The 22186-nt window shown below is 38.6% G+C and overlaps 1 long non-coding RNA gene across 7 annotated transcripts in view; it reads right to left on the bottom strand.

Annotated features, from left to right (window-relative positions):
* Window positions 1-217: 217 nt before the first annotated feature.
* The window catches only part of LOC128842406 (uncharacterized), a 128537-nt gene continuing 106568 nt past the window's right edge, over window positions 218-22186 (bottom strand). For 3 of the 7 annotated variants that reach the window (XR_008445991.1, XR_008445992.1, XR_008445993.1), the window contains exons 5-6: window positions 15521-15631; window positions 219-549 (exon numbers count right to left, since the gene is read on the bottom strand). This is a non-coding gene — a long non-coding RNA (uncharacterized LOC128842406). Of the gene's footprint in view, window positions 550-6105; window positions 6255-15520; window positions 15632-22186 lie in introns of those variants that run through there. The other 4 variants (XR_008445994.1, XR_008445995.1, XR_008445988.1 and 1 more) reach the window with 3 other exon arrangements.

The following is a 22186-nucleotide window of genomic DNA, read 5'->3' as shown; positions in this document are numbered from 1 at the left end:
CTCGTTTAAATTGTATTTAATTATTGTAGTTATTTCAATTTACGTGGCACTTATCTAATGCTCTAGGTGTTGTAAACCAATATGCAATATAATAATTAACATGCTCAGAGACAGAACTACCAAGAGCTTCTGCAAAAAAAAAAAAAAAAAAGCCACCGAATCATCAGGACTGATCAATGCCTCCTTTGAGCGTTCCTTTTTTTTATTATTCAGCTCATAACAATTTAACGGGACACTTTAAGCTTTATAAAGTAAAATTGTTTAATTTATTATGGGCTATTTGTTTTATACGATTTATCATCCATGAATTTTCTAGCATAATCTTTACGACTACTTACTTATCAGTTGATTTGTTGCATTAGTCCTGATGGGATTTCTGCCCAAATATAACATTGCTGCCAAGCATGACACGTACGACTGATAGCAGCAGCCGCAGAACAAGCTCACGCTCTCGTGTGTTTCTGTGATCTCAATGGTAGAAAATGATGATGATCAGATGGTAGTTTTCAGAAATCAGAACTAGGCCAAAATTCAGAAGAGATGAGAAATCTATAGAGAAAATGACAATGAGAATATTTTTATTAAAAAAATATTTCAAAGGAATTTTCGACATTTTGCACTGAACAAAGAAAAAGAGACAACTGGATGGTTTGGGAGCCAATGCTGCAGTATACGGAAATGAGATCGGTCAGATTGTGCCGATTCAGGAATGAATTTGACCTCTGGTTACTAAAGAGGTTAAGAAAACGAATCAATTATGTTTTCTTTTGTTAGAATTAGTTAGCTAACTATAATAGTTAATAAGATGATGGGATTGATCCTTATACAGCAGCCTTCCTCTCATAAGTGCTTCCCAAATATTAAAAATGATCTTAATATTCCACTGAAGCAGCTAAGGGTCATTATCCTCATTTTGCAGATGAGGCAACAGAGGGACAGAAAGATTAAAATCTAAATATTCCAAAATGTCCAGTAATTTTGGGTGTCCTATATACTCTTAGGACCTGATTTTCAGAGGAACTGAGTACTCACAAGTTCAACTACAGTCACTGAGAGCTGCAGGTGCTCAATATCTCTGAAAATCAAACTTTCAGTGTAAAGTTGGGCACCCAAAAAAATCAAGGCACCCAAAATCAATGGACATTCTTGAAAATGTTGGCCATAGTGACTTGCTGTATGTGAACAGACCAAGTGAGTTGCAGAGCTGGGAAGCTCAGGAGCCCTGATTTAACAACCCCCGCCCCCCAGCCAGTAGACAAAACTCTTTTTCTCTTTAAAATATCCCGCTCTCCTCTACTCTGTGTCAACTTAAAAACTGTTGAAACCATGACCAGTTCCCATGTAGAACACACTATATCAAATTTAGTGCTAGCATAATCAGACAAAACTTTTGTCTGGTATGTGACGTCAGCCATAGTCCAAAACTCATAGCCTCAGCACTCCTCCCTCCAATAAACAAGACAGCACAACCTTGGGCACATCCTCTGTTGGTGTAAATTGTTGGTCTAAATCTGTGCCCCCTAGGTTGCAACTCCCACAACAGAATTGTAAAACTGAGTTGCACATTTCTGAATCATCACGTTTCCATGTAATTATTCAAGATCTGCTTTGGGAAATATTTGTAAACTCCTCCTTTTAGGGAAAAAAATGCCTAAATGCATTGAGTTTGATTAAAACTCCCATTGCTATAGACAACTAATTCTTCCTCTTCATTCCCTGTACAACAAGTGGGATACATGGAGTGGAGAGATTATGTCAAATGGAGACAGAGAACCTCAAAATAATACTGGCGTGATGTCCTGCTACAGGTCCGTCACATCTTACGCTGGAGTTACGTTCTGCAGTCAGCGCGTAAAGCGAAAATCGCGTATAGTCAAAATTACATTGAGTGTAATGGCGGGCGGAATTGCCTGCACTACAGGTACAGTATTAAAATTGTTATTTTTCTCTCTTTTTTGTTTTTGTTGACCGTATAAAGCTGAAATCACGCATGTTAAATGCACGTAAGATGCGACATAACTGTACTGTGTTGCAGTGTATGCGTTGCAGCTAATATTTCGTTGTGTTCCAGCTTTGAAAAATCAAATGTTGCTTTAAATCCATCCCCTGATCTCAACCAACTTGTAGGCACCTTATCTATCAACATTTCTCTTTGGGAAACATGAATTTTCATGCTGAAAATAACTTATGCACCAACACTTTGAAAAGTTTTTTTTAAATAATGTAGAATAAACCAGTATGTGTAAATTCAAGTTAAGCACCTAAGGGATATGCAAGATAAAGAGCATCCCAAGCCTCAACAAGCAGCTTACAATTATTTTCCAGCAATGCAGCCACACTAATATTTCCAGTTAGTGGAAGAAAAATTCTCTCCCCTTTGCCTCACAGTTTTCACCTTATGCTTTGCCTATTCAGAGGGCCTAATCAAATGAGAACAAAGGATGGGAAAACAAGTAGTTTGGGGACACAGGACTAGACTAAGTAGTTGCTTGCTAACCCAATATTAGATTTATTTAGCATAAAACTCTGGCATCTATACTTCCATCAGTGCATGTGCAAATCTCCTATTAGCACAAATAGCATGGGTTCACTTACGCACTGCTAGATAATAGCCTTGTATGACAGCAGTTGAAATGAAGCCCATCCTACACAAATTATCCTACTTGAAATTATTCCCTTAAACCCTCATGTGTGAAATATTAGCAACACAACCGCCAATATGTGGGATTTGTCTGTTTTAGAATTTTGTTATGAACTCAAAAGTCTTAATTCAGGTGAAGCTGGCCCTGTTTATGGGTTCACAGCATCTTATAAAGCAGTCAGGTGTCATTGTGAAACTGGGAGAACTTCTGAGGCTTGAGTGAATTTTGTTTTGTGCTCTTGGGATTGTTAAACCTGATAACTCAGAGCATAACTTATGGATGAAATCTCAAATGGATCAGTGCTGAAGAAAACATTTGTATAAGCCCCTGCAATCCAAAACTGCTGAGTTTTGCCCAGCTCTGGTTATTTCATAGAATAATAAGATTGGAATGGACCTCGAGAGGTCATTTAGTCCAATCCCCTGCACTTATGGCAGGACTAAGTATTATCTAGATCATGCCTGACAGTTGTTTGTTTAACCTGATCTTAAAAACTTCCAATGATGGAGATTCCACAACCTCCCTAGGTAATTTATTCCAGTGTTTAACCACCCTGACAGTTAGGAAGTTTTTCCTAATGTCCAACCTAATTGCCCTTGCTGCAATTTAAGCCCATTGCTTGTTGTCCTATCCTCAGAGGTTAAGGAGAACAATTTTTCTCCCTCCTCCTTGTAACAACCTTTTATGTACTTGAAAACTGTTATGTCCCCTCTCAGTCTTCTCTTCTCCAGACTAAACAAACTCAAATTTTTTCAATCTTTTCCCACATAGGTCATGTTTTCTAGACCTTTAATCATTTTTGTTGCTCTCCTCTTGACTTTCTCCAATTTGTCCACATCTTTCCTGAAATGTGGCACCCAGAACTGGACACAATACTCTGGTTGAATCCTAATCAGCATGGAGTAGAGCGGAAGAATGACTTTTCATGTCTTGCTTAGAATACTCCTGCTAATACATCCCAGAATGATGTTTGCTTTTTCTGCAATAGTGTAAGTTTTGTAAGTTAGTGGATTGATTAAAAAAACATTAAAGATAACAGGAGTGTCTTCCTTAACTTAAGTGGGCTTTGTTTCAAGCCCTAAGTATCTAACATTTAAAATAATATAAATAATAGTACTTGCAAAGTCCAGAAATGGATACCATTTATAGTCATTGCAATTGTTCAAAGACAGCACTTCACCGAGGCCAAATTATTGCTGTCAAACAACAATGTAGTGCTGGGAGAGAGGTTCCATGGTAATGGGTGTCAAATAAAAACCAAAATAGAATGCAAACAAATTCTGCCCGAGAACTCCCATACAGGAGGTATCCATATTTTTCCTGGGCATAGCCCACTAGTGTTGCTGCAGTCCAGAAGGAATTCGGAGGAGGTATAGCAGAACAGGTCTGGTGACATGGCTCTTGATGTCTTTTGTACACCAGACAGCAATGGGAGAGCATCACTGATGGGAAAATATGCTGAATTTTTTGTAAGTTGTAGCAAAGGCCTCTACTGAGTACTTCCCCAAGTGCAGCTAGAGGCACTGTCTGATCCTGTCCTCCAAAGGCATTATGCCTCCAGGCACATCTGTTTGCCCAGGGCACCTCTTCCCCCAGATCTGTGTGGCAGTGCCTGTTGCATGCAGCCTTAATTTGGCCTTACGTGTTTTTCTTGGATAGCTCAAGGATGACATCAGTTAATTTACCAGGAACATTATTGTTAAATTGGATTCCCCCCACTTTTTCTTCTTTTTATGTGATCAGTTATTGTTTTTCTTTGGTTATCAGCAGGTGATCTATATGTACAGTAACAGCTTTGTAACCAGGGTGTTACACTCAGATAATGGCTCAAATTGTGTTATGATTAAAAAAAGATGTTTGTGCTTTGGTCATGATTACTTTATCTCTGCTGCAATCTGTTATTCAGTGCACTTCAGACTTGGAATAAAATAAAGGAAAAGTAATCAGCAGTGTATAGACTTGTATATATTCTGTACAACCTGTTGATATAGCCACACCAACATGCAATCCAGACCTAGATACAGAAGATGATAAAAGTTAGGAGACACAACACAATAATGTACTGTACGTTATAAGGACCCAATTGTTACCCTCAGTCACCTGTGGTAGTACTTTATTTCCCACATAGTCTCATGAAGCCAACGAGACTACTTGTGGCATATGGGACTACACAATGTGAGCAGAATTGTGTCCCAGGCCTGTAGGAAAGTTTTAAGAATCAGTAAAGGATGAAGGCCTGATATCAATGTGGCAGTTCTCAAAGTGGGATGAAGCCAGATGCACCAAAGATGGGACTTCCTTGACCTCTGGGGGAGAAGGTGTTTACTGCATGGGGCTCTCAGAACACTTCTGGATGATCTATCCAGATCATGATACTGGTATTCAGCTCATTTGCACAATGGGCACTCTTTGTGAACTAGAAGTAAAGTGTTCAGATCCTCAGTCACAAAACTGTGTCTGTTTTCAACTCTTTCTGTAACTTTTTGTTTTCTCAGGTGACTAGGGCTCTAAATGGACTTATTCAAGTGTAAGTCTTTATATTGAGAATAAAGCTTTTAGTAGTTAAACATTCATTAACAGAGTTAAACCACAGCTTCAGGTGATAGAGAGTAAGCAGATCTTTGCCAGTGTTCAATGGTGTGTTAGATTCTTTGTGTCAATTATTCATGATGCTGTTGCTGAAGGCTCTAATTTTACATAAGTGAAAGTCACAAGGGAACTGTTATGATGCTCGGCTAAGAAGAGCACAAAAAAGAACATTATATCAGTCTGTACTAAAGATGTAGTTAGCTATTATGTTTTGGTATTTTGGAGTCAGTCTTTTAGAGTGGAAATATAAAATCTTTTTCAGAAACAGAGTTTCTCTGAGAGTGGTAAATGGAAAACTAAAATCTATTTGCTTGTAGAAACATTAAATGGTCTCTCAGACCAGTTTCTTCTTGTCTCATGTTTCCCTACAAAAACCCCTAAATGTGAAAAATGTTGACTTTCCCAAAATATTTGCCACAACACCCTAACATTGTATAAAGCATAGCTACTCATTTTTATTTCAGTTTAGATAACTTTGCTACCACCCAGTTATATTCCCCAAGTTCCCATATCTTTCAAAAAACTACTGAAAACCCATCTATCCAGCACTGTGTCAATTTGTATTTGTTCTGCAGTGTATTGTATATATCTATCCTTGCCTTCAGAAGGTAAGAACTTTTGGGGACGAACCCACCAGTAATTTGGTGCCTTTTACCTATTGTATATCATCATGCATGCTTATGGGCACTTCATCTACACTACCTGGAGCATCAACAGCAAACAGTGCATAAAATTAATTCTAATTCAAGTTATTTCCCCCCACTCATAAAAGTGAGACAGTAAAGTAGTACAGTAATTCTGGCCCATGTACTGGAAGTACACCTCTACCTCGATATAACGCTGTCCTCGGGAGCCAAAAAAATCTTACCGCATTACAGGTGAAACTGCATTATATTGAACTTGCTTTGATCCACCGGAGTGCGCAGCCCCGCCCCCCCAGCGCACTGCTTTACCGCATTATATCCGAATTCGTGTTATAACGGGTGGCGTTATATTGAGGAAGCGGTGTATTTGGACATATTCCTGTAGGAAAAATGATTTTGAAATAAGCTTCAGGCAAAAAAAAATCCATGATAGATGTAAATTAAAACATACTTCTCCCATACAATGTGAAATGTTCTTTCTCCTGTATAATATGAAAGTAGGTCATGCTTTGGTAAGGCATTTCCCTACTTTTTTTCCCCTTGATGTAAATACATTGAAATACTTTCTAGGAGAATACTTTAATTATTCACCAAATTTTAATCTTTAAGAATGATAAATGAACAAATATTCCCCTTCCCCTTAATGACTTTATAGAATCACGGTTATAAATATCTTTTTCTAATCTAGGTACTCAGGTTACAGCCATTTATATTTTTATGGAGAATATGTTAAATTGTTTTGGGCAACTTTTCTTCTTTTTCCATTCCATGCTTAAAGAACGACATAAAAACGTAGTTCCATGAATAATACAACTGAAATACATCCTGAATGGCTGAAAAGATTGCCAATGCATAGTAATGTAGTTTAGTTGATTTTAAATTACGGGATATAGTAGAAAGCAAATCTGTAACATAATAGCCAGTCAAGATCAATTTGACATCTGTAGAAGACAGTCAGTCACACGTTGCATAGTTATGGATCTTGACCACATAATACTATGGACAATTAAAACACTTAATCCTATGAACTATTCTGGGACTGACTGATTTTTTTTTCAAATGTGGAATCAGGCATTTATTTATCCACCTGGTAACTACCATGTATAGTGTAGCTGAATATACGTCAAGATGTACTCAGTGGGCAAAAAAAGATAGACAAGTTTGTATCAACTGTGTTTCCAGAAAAGAACAATTATCAACAGTCTTCAACAACTGAGACAAAGCAGCCAGTACTACTACCAAATTGTCCACTAGGTGTCACAAAATAATCAGACAAGCAGATGAGAAGCAATTATACATAAAATGCATCAGTGTTCTACATGGATGAAATGCTGCTTTGATATGAAATCTGTTTTAAGAGCAGATGTGGCAAAATGTCATGAATCATATGAATATACATACTGTCAGAAGTATATGGGAACCTGTGCCATGACACACAAAAGCTGCTGTTAACCATATTGTATGCCATGTAGTGGATTCACATGCAAGAATGTAAATGTTCCATCAAATATAGTGTTTCTGAATCAGACATGCAGTGTTGGCAACTCTCATGATTTTATTACAAATCTCACAATATATGTTCTTCTTGATGCCCCAGCTCTGGGAGTCATGAGATTAATTTGAATTTCCCTTTCATGACCCCTCCACCTCCCCAAAAAGCAAGTTTCTAACATACATTGTTGCAGAGAAAAGTTTGAAAACATGGACCCCAATGGCTCAAAAAACTGAAGCTAATAAAAAGAACCTTTAAAAAAAATCATGTTGAATGTTGAACCCTTGGGATTCACGATACTATACAAATATGCATGCATCAGATGTGTGTGTGTGTAAAGGCTGAAGGTGGGGGAACTGTCAAAAAATTCGATAGTAAAGGTAAATGATGCCTGAGTAATGGCCAGATAAGGGACAGGGGCCTAATCCTAACTCATACTCATGTAGTCTTATTGAAATCGGGCACCTCGGCCCCAATCCTTCCATCAGATCTGTGCAGGTGAACCCTTGCGCCCACACAGAGTACCACTGACTGCACTGAAAGACCAAACCTTGTGTTATAAGAACAGGGACTTCTGTTTCCATAATGAAGACTATGGTTTCATAAAAGACACATTAAAGTTTAAGGGCCTCACTAACTCCTGTGTCAACTGTGTGCACTTATCTGTGCACACAAATAAGCTTGCCCTTTTTTATATTTATATTTATAGGCTAGGTACATGCCATATGTTAAATTAAGACAGACAGGGCAGATGAAAGGCAGAAAAGCTAAAACTCCCTCCACCCCCAAAATTTCATCGTGATATGAATATGCAGGCAGTGTTGCTACCTCTCAAATGAGATTTTAAAAAGTTAACCACAAATAATTTTAAAAAATCCCTCATCATTGAATGAACAAGTGCTTTAACATTATATTCTAGCTTTTTAAATGTGTTATTACAATTGGTTATAAAAATTGCCACATATCTAGTCATACATAATATATTACCTGTATATGTCTATATACTATGTGCATAGGAAATATTAGAGCAGGCCAACATTTCTCAAAATGTTGAAATTTTAAAATTGATTTTTTTTTCAAAATTTCCTCCCCTTTTTTGATCAGCTCAATTAAATCCAAACACCCCTATCCACGCACATACACAGGACCAAATAGTCTAAGTATAAATATGATGTTTTCCCAATATCTTTTTATCATTAAGATGACTTTGTCTGAATTGTTAAAAACAAGTACGTGGTCCTGCAACAGTGCTTCAGAAAAATTTTAAAAAACCATAACTTTTAAAATGTCAGTGATATTATTTTGGTTTTGAGAACCCTGAAATGGTCTCTGTTTCAACATATAAAGTGAAATCCTCCCCTATTGAAGTCAATTGGAGTTTTGTCACTGACTTCAATGGGGCCACAATTTCACTCAGAGTATATCCATGCAGATACAATTCACAAGAAAGACCTCTGAGGTAAGTATTTCCTGTATAAATCCCAAGCTCTTTTGACTGCTAATGGAATTAACATCTACTGATGTGCAATATTATTCATTCCAATCTGCTTTTCAGCAGGTTTTCCACTACTGATCTTCCATTGGCCCATAAAGTCCAAAAATCAGACATACCCATTTTATTCCCAATTATTATGATTGTATTGATGGTTGTGTATTATATATTTTGTCCAGATTATTAATTAGCCATGAAAGCTATTTATTTATTTTTTACGTTGAAAGCTAGTCCATAATAAACTTCACTGCCTTTAAGTACTTAAAATAACATAAAAACAGCCTTGGGAACGTGAATGTATAGCAAATGTGTTTTGCTTTACCTTATCCCTTGATGCTATAAGTCTAAAATTCCTAATACTGAAGAAAGGCAGTCATTCAAACCTCATGTCAAGAAAGCCTGAATGTCCATAAAATGAGATTAATTCTAAGCAGCAGTCTACAAGGATCCCAAATTTGTATAGAAAGGACTTATAAAAGCACAAGAGCTAAGGTTTAAATGTCATAATCATCAGTTTTTCACTTACAATACATGAATTTTAAATGGCATTCTGAATAGCCATCAAATATTAGTATCATGCATTTTTGTTTCATCCATCTAGATTAATATTAATATTAGAAATGGGCATGAACAAATACACCCAGATCTGAACACTCCAAAACTCTGGGAAGTTTGTATTCAGGTGAGAATTTTGTCGCTCAGGCTGATATCTGGTTATTACTAAGCTACATTGACTTTGAATGAGAGGCTAGACTTGGCCTCTATTCATGAATGAGCACTGGGAAGGAATTGGTTAATCATTGTTCGCCATCTGCTTTAGCGAATCAGCACTTTAAAGAACCTCTGCTGCAGCTTCTGTAAAACCACAATGCACAAAGAGCGATAAAGGAAAATCCTGTTTTCAACTACATTTTTCTTCAGCACACACTAGAATGGTAAATATTTTGTGGTTAACCCCCTCTCACTCTCTCACAGCACTTTCCTCTGGACAGTGGTCTCTGTGGTGCATACCACATCATTTAACATTCCCAATAAAGGTGTTGCAATAGCACTGTGGAGGAGCATTAGTGGTCTGCCTAATAGCAACTTACTCATGCAAAGCCAACCCATCAAACCACAAGGTCACCTTTCACATGGAGCTCAATAATCTGGAGGCCCTATCAAAGCTGCCACCTGTGGCCTTTTCCGTAGTACGCACAGTCAGAACAGAAAGCCACAGTGAAATCTTAGAACTTTTTGTGCTTTCACTTTTCTATTCCAATATTCCTTTATCTCATGCAAACCAGGGTTCATAAGCTACCAGCCTCAGGTCTATGTAGTACAAGTAATAACATGGGGTCCCCCTTTGTATGACCTTGTTATTAAAAAAGAGTGATGTACTGGCTTTTTTGGTCAAAAAATGGACCTGAACCCAGAGGATTCTTGCATATTCCCCAGAAAATTATGACTATTTCTGAATCTATCTATGTAATTCAATCAAGACCAAATTCTGAATTCCTTATTCAAACAGAATGCACATTGACTTTAATAGGCATACTGCCTGACTAAGGACTTCAGAATTTGGTCCTCTCTCATAGGATATGTGGTAGAGAATCAGCTCATCTGGGGTGCTGCATTTCAGCTTGCCTTCTCCTTGTATTATGGAGTGACAGTAGCTACTACATAGTTGAAGTTGCAGCTGAGTTTCCATTATAAAATTCATTTTGGCTCCTCTCTAAAATCCACAACAAAAGTTATATTCTCTCTCAAAACTGGTATTTTATATCTAAGGTTGAGGGGAAAATTTTATGGTAAATTTGAAGTGAAATTTTTTTTACATAGTGCACTCAAAAACAAAACACTGTAAAACTTCAAAGCCTACAAGTCCACTTGGTCTTACTTCTTGTTCAGCCAATTGCTAAGACAAACAAGTTTGTTTTCATTTACAGGAGATAATGCTGCCCGCTCCTTATTTACAATGTCACCTGAAAGTGAGAACAGGCATTCACATGGCACTGTTGTAGCCGGTGTTGCAAGGTATTTACATGCCAGATATACTAAACATTCATCTGACCCTTCATGCTTTGACTTGTAGGCACTAAAGCTTTACATTGTTTTGTTTTTGAGTGCAGTTATGTAAAAAAATAATAAATCAACATCTGTAAGTTGCACTTTCCCTATAAAGCGACTGCACTATAGTGCTTGTATGAGGTGAATTGAAAAATACTATTTTTAAAACCTTTTTTTACAGTGCAAATATCTGTAATAAAATGATAATATATGGTGAGCACTGTACACTTTGTATTATATTTTGTAATTGAAATCAATATATTTGAAAAGTCTCACAAAGAGATTCCAAGCATGATGGGAAATGTCCCCCTGATTTTCTCCCCCCCCGCCCCAAGCCATCTGCACTTATGTATTCCCCATAGGAACATAAGAACGGCCATACTAGGTCAGACCAAAGATCCATCTAGCCCAGTATCCTTGTCTTCGGACAGTGGCCAATGCCAGGTGCCCCAGAGGGAATGAACAGAACAGTTAATCATCAAGTGATCCATTCCCTGTCACCCATTCCCAGCTTCTGGCAAAAAGATGCAAGGGACGCCATCCCTGCCCATCCTGGCTAATAGCCATTGATGGACTTATTCTCCATGAACTTATCTAGTTCTTTTTTGAACCCCATTCTCTGAAGACTTCCTGAGGAATATAGGAAGGGATTCTGACTCCTGCAGACCTTATGAGATCTGCATGGAGTGTGGGTATATAGCTTGAGAGAGTAGGTGGCTCATGGCAGAAAGGCAAGAGAGGCATCAACCCCCTTCCTGAGGACCTACTAAGATCAGCAGAAGAGAAGAATCTTTAATAAGGCTTAGAAATCTCATCACCAACCCACCCGAAGCTTTTGGCTTATTGAGCCGCCTTCTCCCCCTCTTTGAGCTTTAGGAGGATCACCAAGACCATCCCAGCCCCTCACAATCCATAGTAGGCTTTTTTTTATCAGACACAATCCTGATGAGCCTTCCATATCTATGGAGAGTGTTCCAATTTACTACAGGTAGTGGCCAGAAAAGGGAGCAACAGGTAGGCAACTGCGAGCTGCCTAAGGCTCAAGTCAAGGTAAGAAAGGAAGAAAGAAGGAAGGATGGTTCTTATGGTTAATGCAGACACCTGCGGTCTCGAGACCTGGGTTCACTTCCCAGTTCTGCCACCGATTTCCTTCATGACCATGTATAAGTCTTAGGGCCAGTTTTAGGCACTAAAATAAGTGTGCAGACTCCTGCCATCCAAATTTTGCCCCTCTCCTCAATTTTACAAATAGGGAGCTGCAATTCTATACACCCCTTAGGCTCTAAAGGAGAGGAGCCCTGATCCGGAGGGCCCATATAGATTCATAAGAGTAGGACTCCCACAGGAAGTCTGCAGTGTCAGTTTGCTCTAGACTGTGCTGGGGGGTTGGCTTTAGTATTGGGGGAGTGCAAAGGGCCCATTTGTGCTCCCTTCCTCAACTGGGCCCATGCATCTGCCCCAATGTGTTTGTTTCACTTTTAGGTATGTAAGTGATAAAGTAAATAGAGAAATACAAATCTGAGACTTTTAGACAGAAGGGGATTTCATCCCCTCACTGAAATTCAGGAGCTGTTCATTGATAGTCACAAGCCGCTTACAGAGGAAATCCAGATCCTGGCTTTGAGACGTTAATACTGGCATAATAAGTCTATACTCGAACTATTCTCTCAGTGTAAATTCATCCCTCATGAATGTCCGAGGTTCAGCATAATGCCACCAAATATCTTTTGATCAACAAACAACAGCAATTTCTGTAAACAAATCATGATATTCAGCTTGTTATTCCTACTCCATGAAGTCACTAAGTCAACATTTATTGAAGTACTAATCATAGAATCACAGAATATCAGGGTTGGAAGGGACCTCAGGAGGTCATCTAGTCCAACCCCCTGCTCAAAGCAGGACCAATCCCCAACTAAATCATCCCAGCCAGGGCTTTGTCAAGCCTGACCTTAAAAACCTCTAAGGAAGGAGATTCCACCACCTCTCTAGGTAACCCATTCCAGTGCTTCACCACCCTCCTAATGAAAAATTTTTTCCTAATATCCAACCTAAACCTCCCCCACTGCAACTTGAGACCATTACTCCTTGTTCTGTCATCTGGTACCACTGAGAACAGTTGAGCTCCATCCTCTTTGGAACCCCCCTTATGGTAGTTGAAAGCAGCTATCAAATCCCTTCTCATTCTTCTCTTCTGAGGACAAAACAATCCCAGTTCCCTCAGCCTCTCCTCATAAGTCATATGCCCCAGCCCCCTAATCATTTTTGTTGCCCTCCGCTGGACACTTTCCAATTTTTCCACATTCTACTTGTAGTGTGGGGCCCAAAACTGGACACTAACTTGTTTCTAACAAGGTTCAGTAAACACTACACAAAGTTCAGGGCAGGAAGCAAAGGAGAATATGGCATCCAATTGGAACTGTAGGGGAAGCTTAGTTAGGAGGAGTTTGAATGTAACATTTTATTTGAATGGATTCTAGGGCATTTAAGTACATGTTATATGCATATGATTTGGGTGGAGTTTTGGTAAAGATATTTTAAAAATGCATCATTGAAAAAAATCAGAACTATTCCTGGAATGGAGGAATAGCCAGGGGCATGGACTCGGATGCCCCACGTCTAGGATGGTAGCATTGCATCAACATTTAATACGCACATTCATTCCTGGGCAGTACTGCATTAACACTTGGTTTCATCCGTTACTATTCATCATTAGCTTTGTCTTAAAATGATGTTCCATCTCTCTATATTGAAAATAAAATGTCCTATGGTAGCATGACCTCAAAACTCCTAGGAACACTATTTGCACAACTGGTGGAGAAGGAAACAGCCCTGAGTAAAGGGAAGAGCAATTGTCTGCAATTTATTGCTACATACTGCAATCTGTTTGATGAGTGGGGCTTTTAAAAAACAGGAGTAGTTATGTAATATATAGTAAAAAGATATTTTCCAATAGAAACATTATAACGTTTCCTTTCATTTGAGAAGACAGCTTCTACTTTGTTTTTTGAATTAAAGCAGCAATATATTACCTGAATTTTGTAAGGAGAATCAAAACAAAGATACAGCAGGCATACAAAAGCAAAGCCTACAATAATTCATTACCGGCAGTCCTTGTATTTACAGAAGGATACATTGGGAAAAGATTCATGTAGTTTCCCTATCAACATTATGCAGAGAGAGAGAGAGAGAGAGAGAGAGATCATATTAAATGACATTTCTATCAACATTTTAGGGTTAAGTTGCTCAATTTATCAAGGCCATCTGGTGCTGTTTATGGTGGTCTTTTGCATTGTATATTTCAAGTTTTTCTTGTTGGAGAAGTGTGATCCATGCTTCACACTTGCTGAGAGTATTATGTCTTTTTTGCTGTTAATGCTATGTACAGGAGAATGGAGAGCTGATAATATGCACATTCCATCTATGATGGAATGAAGAATCCACTAAGTGCAGTGAAACAGTCACTAAAGCAGGATGGTAAGAATGGTCTTATGTCTAAAGGACTGGATAGTGGGTCAGGAAATATGGGTCCCCTTCCTGGCTATGTTACGTACTTCCTGCATACTTAGAGCTAGTTACTTAACCACCCCCCCGTGCCTCACTTTTACCATCTGTTAAATGGGGATAGCTACTTCCCTACCTCACAGAGGTGTTATGAGGCTTAATTCATTAATGGGTTAAAATTCACTATTGTGTAGATGGCCAATACAAGGCCTATGCAGCACTGAAGTCACACTTAACCCCTCAAAACTTATGTAGAACTTGAGTGGTGTATAGCTTGTGTTAGCTCCTCTTTGCATAAGGTCTGTTTTCACTCTAATGTTCATAAAGCCCCTTCAGAGCTTTAGAAGCCACTATGTAAATGCAATATATTCATATTATTGTTATTAATTTGAGAGATACATCTCGTTAGAAATGCTGTTTTGTGTTCCTAAGATGGTAAATTTGCAGGATCACAGTACTCCTTATTAAACAGTGCAAAACATTTTATAGCAAGAGGTCTTAGAAGCATGCTTGTTTGTAAAGAATACAAATGAGATAAAGAAATGATATTCACTAGAGGGAGTCTGTCAAAATACACCTCTACCCCGATATAACGCTGTCCTCGGGAGCCAAAAAATCTTACTGCGTTATAGGTGAAACGTGATATTGAACTTGCTTTGAACATCCGGCGTGCACAGCCCTGCCTGCCCGGAGCACTGCTTTACCACGTTATATCCAAATTCGTGTAATCGGGCCGCGTTATATCGGGGTAGAGGTGTACAACATGACCACACTGATTTAATTGAACCCACAATATGATTATTTTGGAGCCTCATTGATGATTGTAATGAGATGTTGTCTTTTTGGCCTACACAACTGCCATTATTACCTATAAAAACAGAAAATGAATACTTTAACATGATCGTTAATTTAAAGATATATATGGATGCCCGCTTTGGCAATTAGCCAAAATATGACATCATGCCTTGATGAATAAGACTGAAGCAAAAGTTCAGAGGTTTTTGAGATGCTGCCAAAATCGTTTTTGCATTTGATTGCTGGAAATAATCCACTATGAATGTCTATGCAATTGCAAGAAATTCATCTGCAGTGTGATTGTCATGCATACCTTGTCAATTCCTCTGTATAGAAGACCAGTCGAACTTCTTTCATTTTTTTAATTTCTATTAGTGAGACTTCCATAGATAGCTTGACACAGATTCGCAATACATCACACTTCCTGTTTAGAAAAGAAAAGAAAAAAGAACAACATTTGAATATCACTGGGAGGAAAAAGGCTGAAAAACATCGATAGAATTGTTAAATGCAGACCTTTCAGTAATGTTTTCCACATGTGTGAAATTTGTTCCAGCACAAGATCAACGCATCACTTAAATCCCATTTTGAAGGCTTTAAGTGGGAAAAATGATGCATAGGCCTTGGGCTGGCCCTCCACATAGGCAAGTATTTTACCCTGAATGAAGCACTGTGATTTGAATTTTCTAAAACTATTGAATTTAGCTGCTATAAACCCTGAAAACCTCAAAAAAAATTTTTTTTCAAGTCTCTTGTACTTATGCAGCTAAAAAGTTTTTTTTTAAATCCCAACCAGACAAAAATGTCCCAACCAGTCCTTCCTGTTATCAGCATGGATAACTTGTTTTTAATCCTTAAAAAACAAACTTTCAGTACACATTGGAATACACAAAATAACAAATAAAAGGAACTGCAGTCAAGTTAATCAACCAAGCAAGAGAATTCAATGCAGCCTGTATAAATGATTATATGTACTGTTCAGCAACATGTCATCATATTCTCAGTAGCTTGTGATATTGTTATTTGTGGATGATACTTCTGAATAGGCTTTCATTATATCTACCTATATAAATCACTAATTATACACATAAATACACACACGCTGCATGTTGAAAAGTGAAATGTTTTTATTCTCCTGCATTTGGGATGACCACATAACGCTACAGCAGCAATGTAAAGCTCTGTGTACGATTATACTGGGTCATCCCAAGGAAGAGAATTTACAATTCCATTCTTCCTCTTTTCATCATGTTGTATTCCATACATATCCACATGTTGTATGTTCCGATATTCACTCCAATTAACTCTGCTGTTCCGTTTTCTGAAAATCATTTTTTTCAGTTTTTTTCCCCACATCCCTCTGCCCACAATAATGCTACTCAGTGTGTCCACAATTACACATCCAACTCTCTTTGGAAGATTGAATATATAGTTCCTGCAAATGGGAGACATCTCTTTCTCGGCACTCATATGGCCCTTATCACATAGCATGGCAGAGCAGGAACTGAACCCAAGTCACTTGAATTCTATCTCAGTACCCTATCCACTAGACACTTCCAAGCAGGTGTCTACAGTATGATCCTCTAATAGAGTCAGCTCTTTAGAGAATTTTCTAATGCCCTGTCTACACTATAGTAACACTACATTTAAACTAGAGAGACCTACAAGAATCTACAGATTTGTAAATTAATTTATTATTTTCATTCCTGTCAAACCAAGAAACTGTGATAGCCCTGCATTAGTGTAATTAGTCCCAACTAACATGACATAATTACACACACCTGCTGCTTTCACACACTCCAAATTCTTTCTATATAATCTAAAATCAGGTGACTGAGATGACCCAGGTACTAAACACTTTGAGATGAATCCCGACGTTCTGTAAGTAGGCACATCTCCATTTAAGTCCATAGCATTGCACCAGGTCTGACTTTGGACCATGATTGTTTCATTCAGGAGGATGAACATATTTTGATGTACATATCAGATTACTGTGTTGTTATTTTATAACTGTATTTAATGCTACAGTGGTGTAAGGTAATTTACAGGGAGCAAAGAGATGTAGTGAAATCCTGGTTCCATGGAAGTAAATTGCAAAACTCATAATGATTTCAATAGGGCCAAAATTTCATCCATGTTTCTTGCCCTTAGGAGCTGCATCCTGTATCCTAAGGCAGTCAGAATACAACTGACTCCTCTTGGAAAGTCCTTTATGATCAGATTTTCAGCCTGGATATCCCTTTTGTACACTACCATCACTGGAAACTGCCTTTAACAGGGAGACATCCAGACAAACACCATGACAAGGTTTCCGCCATACTCGTTCTTTTAGGGTTTCTCTCTTATTCCTCCACATTTATGTCTTTTCAGAAGAGAGAAACATGGTAATTTTACCTTTAGCAGAGCATCTGTTCTAAAAATGCCAAATCTTTTTCAAAGCCATTTTGGCCAATTTTACATCATGTTCTCACATGCTTTGTTATCAGATGTGGTTTCATATCCATATCAACCTCCCCATTCCTCATCTCAGTTTCTGCAAAGATATCACCCATGTTATGTTTTTTTAACCCCCCCCAACCTTCCAAGCTCTTTATTCCAGTTTTGCTTCACCTGTTTCATTATTGCTCTTTCCATTCCATGAGTTATCTTGGTAGTTGTCTGGCTATGTTGAAAGAATGACAGGAGACATTAGATATGGGTTTAATCAGGCCACAACTTTATTATTAGATGTCTGGGACTAATCCGGTGGATAAAATGTGCAGTGCAGGTGAAAATCCCCATAATTCACCAAGGGGGGGGGAGGGGTGAGTGCTTTTTTCAGCCCCCGGCACCTTTCCATTCATGTCCCTTCAGCAGATCCACTGCTAGGACCCTCCAATTCCAGCCAATTCGGGGGCAAGCTTCCATCAGCTACCCCCCTTTTCATCCAGGTCCCTCCAGCAATTCCCTTGCTGGGACCTTACCAATTCCAGCCAATTCTGGCGTGGGGGAGGGGCTTCCACCAGCTCCTCCCCCCCTTTCATCCAGGTCCCTCCAGCAATTCCCTTACCGACCACCCCGCTTGTAGGAGGGGTTAATGTGGACTATAATGATGGGGGGTTGGCTCCCAGTGTACCAATCAGAGGAGTCCCCAACGGCCCCCAGTTTGCTCAATTACCAAGCACCTCTCCTTAATTCCTTTTCCAAGCCATTTATCCATTCTTTTGTGCCTCAATTTATGGAGTACCTGCACTGAGCATCTGCTATACACTTAAATAAAATGTTGCAACATATGGCCTACTGCCAGTTATCTTGTGCATGAACGGAGCCCACCTGAACCTGCTGCGAGGAAGGCAACCCCCTTCCCCCTCACTGCACCTGGTCAATATGGTGGTAAGGGAAAAATTCCTTCCCAGCCCCCCCTTAACGGGGTGGCTAACGTAATGCCCAGACAGCTATAGCTAAACACACAGCATATTTCTGACCTAAATAGGGAGGGAGGGTGGGTGCTGCCCAGCCTGTTCCGAGTGAAAGAGTGGAGGGGCCAGACCCAGCCTGACCTTTTTAAACCCCTCATTCCTAGCAGTTTTATGTCCCCCCCCCCTTCTCCCCCAAGCCAGAAAGTATTGCCCTCTTCTCCCGGCCAGCCAGACAACTCCCCCCCCGCCCTTCCCCCCACTTAAAGTGCAGGGTGGTGAATCTCCCACTTCTTTCCTTTGACTGCCCTCTTTTATTCTATCTGTATCTGTAGTCCACTTAGGTACTAGAACTTACTGACTTATTCTTCTCATAGACTTGCCATCTTAATAGCAAATTTTTACTTTTCTTCTCTGGTCAGATCAGCTCCTCCCCTCCTTGCTTCTGGCAAACATGATACTCTGCTTCCTATTTAAATATTTAACACACTGTAAAATGTGCCAATGTATCTGTTTGCCCCATTGAACAGCTGGGTGTATCCAATTTGTGTATTTTTAAAAATAGGATAGAATGGTCTCCAAAACTGAGGTGGGAATCATTTGGATCAGCCTTAGTCAGTCATGTGCACATAGAGAATCCACAGGCTGATACTCTGAAGCAACATGGGGTTGAGATATCACTGATAAAGAAACTCTTCCACCTTAACTACACTAAATAAGTACAGAGAGGGTATATGTTGCTGTAGTTTCCTATAAAGATTTCATAGGCATGGGTTTGGGATTGCCATGTTATTACAGTAGGGGACAACACTACAAATACATGAGAGTAAATTTACTCATATGTGTAAGTATTCGCATGATCAGGCCTTTAATTTCTCTTTCAGAATTTTAGGCATAAAATCAAAAACTAAAACCCAAAAATCTACTCCTTACGTTTACATTCCTAGTAGTATAATAGAGATTGCCAGATATTTTTGTTGAAACCATCAGAATGTTTGTAACAATAAACACAGGATTCATTCTTTTGTTTCCTGATTTAGAAAAGCGTCTCTATTCAGTAAAGCATGTGCTTAAGTCCCATTCAACTCAACATAAACGTGTACTTTCTGAACTGGGACCTTGGTGAACATCAAAATTTATTGTTTCTCAAGGTAAATGAATCTTATTGTTCAAGAAATATTACCTTCTTTAATGGGAATTATGTGAACAATGTGGAAAAAACAGGATGCTATACTAAGCAAACAGCAATGGCATATCAACTATAGTATCTGAGACATGAAAGTGACACATACTGAGACTAGATAAAAACAAAAGAAATACAGAGACAAGCCAGACAGCTAAACAATTTGTTCAAGGAAAAAATCCCAATAATTAATACACAGTATGCAGCCCAAGCATTTAACACAATAACTTATTCTGTTTATTTAATATCGGCACATTGTGGTATTGAAGAGAGCAGGATTTAATTTTTAGCCAAAGCCCCACAGTTAGTTGGTGGCTCTTCACTAATCCATTGTACCAAAAAAATTCTAAACTTCAGCTTTAGGATTAATGGCTGAGAGTGGAAATCAATGTGGAATTTTAACTTAAATGGAGTAAATAATTTTGGAGGCGAAAAGGTTTGAGCAACCAGAAGATGAAAGAAACTTTCTTATCATTGACAGTCTAAATTCTGCAAGCTTTTGCATGCAAACTTATGAATTGCTTGGATTTTTATTTGTGTTTGTTCCATTCTTAAAGTCGTATCTGAGAAGTATCTGGACCAATTGATCAGTTTGGCCCCAAAGAGGCATTTTTAAAATGAACATTTACAAAGAAGAGAGTATTCATATCCTTTCAGTATCTCCTGTATCTATAAAATCCAGCCTGGAGGGAGGGAGGGAGGGAGGGATATATATATATATATGTTAGTGAGGGCAGACTTTTCCTCTAAAGTTGAATTGATATATGTTTTCTCTCTCATAGGTACTATATGCAATTCTGACTGGTACAGTTCAGGTATCCCTGCTGTAGGAAAGGGTCTCAGGTATATACCTTGCAGGGCTTACATTTTTCCTATGCATGAGTCCCAGTTTTGTAGAGAATACAGCACCTTCTAAGGCACCAATTCTTCAAAGACTTATGCACATGCTTACTATATGCACTGACAATAGTCCCACTGAGACTTTCCACAGTCTGTAAACTTAACCTTGTATAAATCTTTTAAAGATCAGGACCTGAATCTGTTAAATTCCCCCCTTGCACGAAAAGTTTCTCTAAGGTAGATCACAGGCAATTTTCAAAGTATTTTAATATTTCCCCAGTGTTTTTTTAAATCAGTATTTGTAAAAAGCCTTTTGGGGATAAACTGATGACTGTGTAAGCAGAGATCCAAGCAGAAAATGCAGATTTTAGTGATACTTGCCAAGTGCTACAGATCACCATTCAGGCCAGAGCTATTTCTTGATTATGTTCCATGTATTAAGGGCATGTGCAAAAGAGCTGTGTTTGCACCCATTTGTCTTTATAGTTTTACCAAGAGAAAGAGGGAATGTGCTGGAGACCATGGGAGGGAAATGAGAGGAGGAGGAGGTTTATTTTTGTTTTATCAAGGAATGAACCAGGAAAGAAAATAAAACAGGAAGCTCCCTTTGATTTGTAAGAAGAAAATAAGAAAGGCAAGGGCACCAAGAAATATCCACCCACCTCTTTCCTGAGGCAGGCCAAAGATAGGATGGGGAATGTTTAATTTCTTAGCCTCTTACATCAGCTCCTACACTAAGCAGGGCAAGAAAGTCAAGCAAAGGGACCAAGAAAAGTGACAGCATAATTAATCAGAGGAGAATTATGCCACTACTAACACTAAGTAGACTTAGCATCCAAATCAAATGGAGACAAAATTTGTTCTCCTATCGGTGCTCACAATTCCCTCCCCCATGGGAATTGTGTACATCAGATACAGGCTTTTGCTCAGAAGATTTAGTTAGGGAATCTACTTTTGACTTTAAAATAAACTCATTCAAACAATGTAGTGCATAAATATTTCTTTACTGTTCTTTACAGGTTGTTTACAGGATTATCTCAATTTTTGCAGCAACCCCTCTCTCTCCCAAGCCTTAAAAACACAACCTAAATGACGATGCATTTACCTTTTGTAATGGGCAAAGATTTGAAATGGCCTCCCTGTGGCTGGAACATATGGAGAAGGGGAGAGGGAAAGTATAATATATGCTAAATAGGTATCACCTTGCATTGCACATTGCAGCCCTGATGGTAGCCATTTTTCACTTGGATAGCCAGCATGGTAAAGATTGTTATAAAAATAAAAAATGACTAGCTTTTACAAAGCAAACTGGAATGGAATGCCCATTCCTAGAAGGGAATGTACTAAAGTCTAGCTGAAGTGTACAGTGTCAGAGGACAGTTGTGCTCTTTGTCGTGTATGATGACTTAAAAGAAAAGTCTGTTGCTTTCTTTGGACCTGAAACAAATCCTTGGGTTTTTTGGGGTTTTTTTTTGTTTGTTTTTTAAGTCTATTTGAGAAGCATAGTGTTTCATAAAAAACAAAAACAAAACAAAACAAAACAGTTATGTGTTTCTGGGGC

The sequence above is a fragment of the Malaclemys terrapin genome, chromosome 1, assembly GCF_027887155.1.
Source record: "Malaclemys terrapin pileata isolate rMalTer1 chromosome 1, rMalTer1.hap1, whole genome shotgun sequence".
NCBI lineage: Eukaryota > Metazoa > Chordata > Testudines > Emydidae > Malaclemys > Malaclemys terrapin.
Note: the sequence above shows the minus strand (reverse complement) of the source record. Positions and strands in the feature narration are given on the sequence as shown.